Below are 8,264 nucleotides of genomic sequence, written 5' to 3' on the forward strand. Positions count from 1 at the left end.
AGAAGAAGAAGAGGAAGAAGAAGAAGAGGAGGAGGAAGAAGAAGAAGAAGAGGAGGAAGAAGAAGAAGAAGAAGAAGAAGAAGAGGAAGAAGAGGAAGAAGAAGAAGAAGAGGAAGAAGAGGAGGAAGAAGAAGAAGAAGAAGAAGAAGAGGAAGAAGAAGAAGAAGAAGAAGAAGAAGAAGAAGAAGAAGAAGAAGAAGAAGAAGAAGAAGAAGAAGAAGAAGAAGAAGAAGAAGAGGATGCTACACCAGCACCCAAGTCCAAAAAGCTTATGGGGGAAGCAATCAAGTCAGGTGCTACTCCATCAAAGCCCAAAACTTCTCCCAAAGCTACTGGTCAAGCTCAGAAGCCTTCTAAGCCCAAGAGAAGCACCAGGAACATCCCAGGTGAAGAGAAGAACAAGGCCCCAGTGCCTGAAGTTGAAGAAGAAGATGTTGAAGCCCAAGTGCCGAGGAAACTGAAACCAAAGATTCCAGACCATAATGACACTCATCCAGTGGTAGAGGATATGAGCATCAGGAAGGATGCAGGTCTGAGACTTTGGAGACAGAGTGGTCCATATGCTGTGAGAAGGAAGACTGTTATGGACTACAGGTTCCACACCAAAGAACAACAAGATTTCTATGAGACCATACTGTTGGACAAGAAACCTATAGTCTGTGATATGAAGTGGGTTGATTGGGAATTCATTGATGAGAATGAAGATTATTTTGCAGGAGTGCATGAAAGCTTCAAAGCTTGTGGAGCTGACAAGTTTGTTGGACAGAAGCTTACCAAATGGAATAATGAGCTCATTATGCAGTTCTACTGCACTGCTCATTTCTATCCAGATGGTAGAATAGTATGGATGTCTGAAGGTACAAGGTACCAGTCAACTATTGATGAGTGGGCCAAGTTGATCAATGCCCCGGAAGAGCATGAGGATGATTTGGATGTGTATGCCAAGAAGAAGAAAGACCACAAATATATGGCAAATATGTACAAGGAGATCCCAGACAAAGCTTTGGAGACACACAAGTTTGATCTGTACATTATTTGTTGTCTGGTCTACCTACGATCAACACAATCTTGAGGCATACTTTGTTGCCCAAATATAGAGATCACAAGATGATTAGAGGACATTCAGTCAACTTGCTGCAGATATTTGATGTTCCTGTCACACCCTAGCTAGTTCATGCATTAGAGTGTTGCATCATGTCTATTTCATTTAACAGAAAACCTGAAATGGGAATGACAGAACCCCCAGCCCCCTCTGAATCCAACTAGGGTTTACTAAAAATATTTTCGATGAACCTGAAATGCCCTTCTAAAATGTCCATCATTTTTGTCTTGGTCCAAAACCTCTGCCAAAAGTGATGCACAATTTCCTAGGTCATCCTAAGGTCTTTGAATTAAATCATAAGTATTTGAATTTGGGCATTTAAAATTTATGAAATATTTCAAATGCTCAAATATTCCCAAACTAAAATGTTCCATGCTGGAAATATTCCAACTAAGGACCAGAGGCAGTTTGGTGAATTTTGGAATGACATAGGTATTTTTAGAAATTCAACAAACCTACAGAATAAAAACAGAAAACAGAAAAAAAGGGAAAACTTACCTGGCGCCACCACAGGCCCACCAGCCAGCCCACCTGGCCGGCCCAGCCCGGCCACCGCTCCAGCGAGCTGCTTGGCTTGCCAGGCAGGCAGCCAAGGTGCTCGGCGGCGGCACCGCAGCTCGCCACGCAGCTGCACGTCGCCCTGCTTCCCCCTCTCGCCGCCCTGCTGGCCTGGACGAGCTCCACGTCGCGCCCCGACCCCCCTGGACACCTCCATTCGCCCCCAGTTCCTCTCCCTCGCGCTTCCACGCCATGGCCGACGCCACCGTCGCCGCACCGCCGCCGTAGCCGTGCTCCCCGTCGTCTCCACGCCGCGCCACCGTGTCCAGAAGCTCCGCCGTCCTCTACTTCTTCGAGCTAGCCGAGCCCCGAGCGCTCGCGTGCCCCGAAGCCGCCGCACCAACCTCGCCCGAACCGCCATCGCCGGAGATCCCCTTCGCCGTCGCCGCCGCAGCAGCTCGTCCCCGACCACGCCGTCCTTTCCATCAAGACCGCAGTGAGCTGGGCTAACTTCCCCTTCCTCTCTTTCTCTCTCTCGTGCACCTCAGCGAGCACACTAAGCTCACCCGCACGCGCCGTCGCGGACCTCTTCGCCGACGTGCTCCCGGCCATCCTCCGGCCACCTCACCTTGTCCATCGCACTCACCACGCCGCGTTGGGGCTAACCATGCACTCCCCGCACCTCACCGCACACTCTAGCCACGAGTTCGTCTTCAACCGAACTCGGGCGGCCGCCAAAGTCGCCGCCAGCGCCAACTCCGGCCACCCAGAGCCCAACCACCACCACCAATAGTCGCGGCTCAACCTCAGCAACACGTAGATGCCTTCCGCCGTCCCTTTGGTTGCCGGAATGGCAAAAAGCACTTTCGCCGCCGAGTCGGGCTCGCCGGCGGCTAGACGCCGGCGTGTTTGACTCTGACTTTGACCACGGGTGGGCCCCGGTTGACCCCCTGGGTCTATGACATGTGGGGCCCCCTTTGTTAATTAATCCAGTTAGTTTAAATCTAATTTAGTTAAACTAATTGAATACTGACATGCGGGACCCACTGGTCAGTTTGACCTGGACCAGCCCGTTGACCACTGACGTCATCATGACGTAGTGCTGACGCAGTAATTTAATTACTGGAATTATTTTTACACAGGAAATTCCAGAATATTATTTAAACTTCAAAAATTCATAACTTTTATTCTGTAACTCCAAATTGGACAAATTATATATGAAAAATGATCAGAAAAATCCAATCTATCCATCTGTACTATTTTCATGCATGATCAAACAAGTTAAATTGATGTTTTAAGCAGAACAAGGAAAAGCACTTTAAAAGGCCATGTTTGAGTTTGAATCTTTGATTCAAATTTGTTCAAACCCTTCTGGTTTTAGTTGCATTAGCCCAACACACTCATATTGCTATGTTTCATGCATGCATCATATTGTTGCACATTGTTTGGTGATGGTTGTGTATCGGTGTCCTTTGCGACAGGTTCTGCCTCCGAGGAGTACCGTGATTACCCTAACGAAGAACCGTATCAGTGCATCGAACCATCAGGCAAGCAACCAACCATTTGATCATATCGATACAATCCCATGTTCTCGCTCCTGCTCTCTTTTACTGCATTAAGACAACGCGTTTCAAACTGCTGTGTGCTACGGTAGTTGAACCCATTTCCTCTGCATGACCTGTCATTGCCACAGTAACTAGATGAAACCCACTAGCATGTGTAGGAGTTGATTGAGCCATATGTATGTGTTGTTCCTACCTTGCTATGCCTGCTATGCTTAGAGTCGTGTCAGGTCTGGTTCATCTGGGTGATGGGCTAGAGTGAAATGATTATGTCGGTAATGAGAGTGGTCTGGTGAACATGATTTGGTAAAGGTATCGATGAGAGGCCATGTAGGAGTACATGGTGGGTTGTTTCATTGAAGCCGACCTTAAGCACTGAGATCTGTATGTGTGATTTAAGAATCAGCTACTACCATGCATTGGGCCCGAAACCAATGGACCCTCTCGGCTTCTTATTCACCCTAGTTCTCCGTCCAGGAGTTGCAAGTAGTTTCTGGTGTTTGTAGCCTACTGGAGGCCGTGGACAGCGCTGACCGTAGGGGTGGGCTGTGATGCGGTAGGTACGTGGCACGGTGTACCGAATACCCGTTAGGTATCTCGGGAACCCTGTTCACATTGTTCGGGGCCGTATGGGAAACCTCGGCCGGACTCCCTGCGGATGGAACCTGGATAGGCGATAAACCTGGACTGGAGGCTTAGGTGATTAGGTAGGTCGTGGCCGACACCCACGTTGGGCTTCCGCTTGAAGGTTGCCGAGTACATGTCGTGTAAACGACGGTAAGTGGTGAGAGCGTGTATGAAGGAGTACACCCCTGCAGGGTTAACATGATCTATTCGAATAGCCGCGTCCGCGGTAAAGGACTACTTGGTTGCCTATACAGTTCATAGACAAGTAAATGGAAACTGTTAAAAGCCTCAAGATAAGTGTGAGTGCCGAGGATGGCTCTTCCGTAGGAAGACGGAGGTGGATCCTCGGTAGTGTATTGAAGTGGAGAGTAGTGGACTCGTGTGCGCAAAACCATTTCAAGTTGGAGTATCGTAGGATAGCCTAGCCAAGAATCAAAGCTGGCTTGCTGCAATAACTCCACCAACCCTTCTTGATACTATGCATGTATGTAGGATCTGATGTAAGTCTTGCTGAGTACCTTTGTACTCATGTTGCTATAATTTACATTTTTACAGAAGACGCTGCAACCCCTTCTGATTGGTTCTATGTAGACGTTGACATCAATGAGTAGGCTAAAGGCCCAGGTGGTGATCCTGAGCTTGTGAAGGACCATGTAGTATAGCTAGGCTTTCCAAGCCTCTTTTATTTTACTAGTTGTCTGTACTCAGACAAGTTACTTCCGCTGCTAGTTTGTATGACTGTATGACTTGAATGTTGGGTCGTGAGACCCGTATCTTTGTGTATGTTATGTATGGCTCCCTGAGCCTTAAATAAAGTACTTGTGTCGTAGAGTCATGTTGTGATGCTTCGTTGTATTTGCACATATCGAGCATATTGTGTGTATGATTGAAATGCTTGGTATGTGTGGGATCTGACTATCTAGTTGTTTATCTTTAGTAGCCTCTCTTACCGGGAAATGTCTCCTAGTGTTACCGCTGAGCCATGGTAGCTTGCTACTGCTCTGGAACACTTAGGCTGGCTGGCATGTGTCCTTCTTCGTTCCTGTGTCTGTCCCTTCGGGGAAATGTCATGCTTTGAGTACCGGAGTCCTGTTAGCCCGCTACAGCCCGGTTTACCGGAGTCCTGCTAGCCCAGTGCTACAGCCCGGACCCACTTGCTGATGACCGACACGTTCGAAGCTGGGTCATGGATGCCTGTCCCTGTAAGTCTGTGCCACTTTGGGTTTACGACTAGTCATGTCAGCCCGGGCTCCTTATCATATGGATGCTAGCGACACTATCATATACGTGAGCCAAAAGGCGCAAACGGTCCCGGGCAAAGGTAAGGCGACACCCGTGGGGATACCGTGCGTGAGGCCGCAAAGTGATATGAGGTGTTACCGGCTAGATCAATGTGACATCGAGTCGGGGTCCTGACAGTTCCTCAGAAATTCAAGGTCATGAGTCTGATTGTTGAGACAATCAAGAGGACTGTTGCAGATCAGAAAAGATCTTGTGGGTATGCTCCACACATTCAGGTGCTCATCAACTCCAATATGGGCATAGGCACTTACTTGTTGGACAAGGAGCATTTACCTTTGCACCCAGAATTTAAGGATAACACAGTTGTGATGAATGAGGATGATCCCACCTCGGAGCAAGCACAAGATAAGAGAGCAAAGGCAAAGGCAGAAAAGGCTGCAAAGATGCCAAGTGTTGAGGAGGCATCTCATGTGTCTTAAAGAGCAAACAAGATCAGCTAGCTTATCTGATTCAATCAACTTTGACGATTTAGAAGGGCTTGGCCACCCTGACTCAGAATCAGGAGAGCTTGGAAAGGATTATTGAGACCAAGTTTGATGATCTTGATCTGAAAGTAACTGAGATACAAACTACAGTTGAGCAGCTCCAGGAGGAAGCAGAGGAGAAGAAGGACAGGGTACTACAGATGCTTTTCAGCGAGTGCCAAGAGGTCAGAGGTCAGCTGCAGTGTCAGTGCCAGATACAAGAGCTACTTCATCTGCACCAGTAGCAACAGCTTCAGTGCCACCTCCAGCAGCCACTCCACCAGCTCCAGCAACACCTATTGATGCCTTCGTCCTTGGAGTTCTCTCTACACCACCTCCCAAAGACCAAGCCTGAGAGACGCATAACACTATGCATTGTAAAACTTTTTGGTAACTTGTTGCCAAAGGGGGAGAAATGTATAGATCATAGACTTCGAGAGAGAGTGTTTTGCTTCTTTTGCCTCTTGTTATATGGTTGAACCTTTGTGTGTGGTTGTTTGATACTCTTTATGTCTGTGTGTGAGATACTTGTATGATCATGTGTTTGATCATATCATACTTTAATGTTTGCTTGGATGATATTATCTTTTATATCCCTATATGACCATTCACTTTGCTTGGTGATGAGTGCATGATTTAATTCCAATCATTTTGAGCGCTCCACCAAGATGTATGTGACATGGAAGAGTAACCCATGATCCTAATCGATTGTGCATTTGCATTCAAAAGCAAATATTAAATGATGCACAAATTTAGGGGGAGCTCTTTCTTATCACATACTTCTCAAAGCGGTGATGTATTTAAATCTTATTATCATTTGTCGAAGCTTTGATATATATGTTGTCATCAATTACCAAAAAGGGGGAGATTGAAAGTGCAACTATCCCTGTGTGGTTTTGGTAATTACTAACAACATATAGCTCACGGAACTAATGCTATTCCAAGATGATCATTTTAGAAAGTTCAATGATTGGCATGGCATGGATTAGGAATGTGGACCCCTCAAAATGCTAAGGACACATATTGGCTCAAGCTCAAGACTCTACATTTTCATTTTAGTGATCCAAGATCACATTGAGTCCATAGGAAAAGCCAATACTATTAAAATGTGATGAGGTGTTGCTTAATGGCTTGCTTGCTCAAAATGCTTAGTGATATGCTCCAAAAACCCTCAACCACTTTCTCATATCCACCTGTGTCACAATCCAAAAGTCAAACTCAGCCCCACCGATTTGTTCTATCCGGCGCCATCGAGTTCATTTGACATAGCCATTGCCAAAAACCCTAGTCACTTTGGTCTCACCGATAGGGATCTCGGTCTCACTAAGATGGGATTGCAAACTCTCTGCTTCCCTTCGTAACATTTCAGTCTAACCGAGATGAGCGATCAGTCCCACCGAGTTCGCAATGCAAACTCTTTGTTTCCCCTTCGTAACATTTCGGTCTCACCGAAAGGAGCGAATCAGTCACACCGAGTTTGCCTGACCAACTCTCTGGTTAGCTTATTACCAAAGTTGGTCCCACCGAGTTTGAGTAATTGGTCTCACAGAGATTATGTTATGCCCTAACCCTAATGAAATCGGTCCCACCGAGTTTACATGTCGGTCCCACCAAAAAGCCTAACGTTCATATTTTGAACTGAATCGGTCTGACCGAGTTTTCTGATTCGGTCCCACCGAGTTTGGTGAATTGTGTGTAACGGTTAGATTTTGTGTGGAGGCTATATATACCCCCTCCACCCACTATTCATTCATGAGGAAAGCCATCAGAACATGCCTACACTTCCAGCATACATTTTCTAAGAGAGAACCACCTACTCATGTGTTGAGACCAAGATATTCCATTCCAACCACAAGAATCTTGATCTCTAGCCTTCCCCAAGTTGCTTTCCACTCAAATCACATTTCCACCAAATCCAAATCCGTAAGAGAGAGTTGAGTGTTGGGGAGACTATCATTTGAAGCACAAGAGCAAGGAGTTCATCATCAACACACCATCTATTACCTTTTGGAGAGTGGTGTCTCCTAGATTGGTTAGGTGTCACTTGGGAGCACTACTAGGGAAAAGCCTATACACAGAATCTTACCAGTAGCGCCGTAATAAATCAAGCGCTACTACTACTTAGTAGCAGCGCACTTCGATAAACCGCGCTACTGCTATACACAGAATCTTACCAGTAGCGCCGTACGAAATCAAGCGCTACTACTACTTAGTAGCAGCGCACTTCGATAAACCGCGCTACTGCAGTAGCGCGTACTAGAGAAAAGCGCTGCTGCTATGTTTGAACTGGGCGCACATGGCTAGCCCAACATAGCAGTAGCGCGTATACAGGCCAGCGCTACTGCTAATATCCTTAGCAATAGCGCGCTTACGTGTAAGGCGCTGCTGCTAACGGAAATAAAATAAAGTGGAAAACAAGTAAAAACAGAATGGAATAGCAGTAGCGCGTTTTTCTGAAACGCGCTATAGCTATCTTAGCTACAGCGCGTTTCGGAAAAACGCGCTACTGCTAGTTTGACTCAAATCCCGGCCGCCCAGGCTCAAAATTTCGCTAAGTCCTTTCCCCCTCTCTCTACTCCCGGCCCCCCTGTCCCCCAACTACTCCATCACCGCCGTCGCCCTGCGCCGCCTTCGACCACATCGCCACTGCCCGAGGCCGCCTTCGACCACACCGCCGCCGCCCGCCACCTTCGACCACACCGCCGCCGC

Source organism: Triticum dicoccoides, chromosome 7B, assembly GCF_002162155.2.
Source record: "Triticum dicoccoides isolate Atlit2015 ecotype Zavitan chromosome 7B, WEW_v2.0, whole genome shotgun sequence".
Taxonomy (NCBI): Eukaryota; Viridiplantae; Streptophyta; class Magnoliopsida; order Poales; family Poaceae; genus Triticum; species Triticum dicoccoides.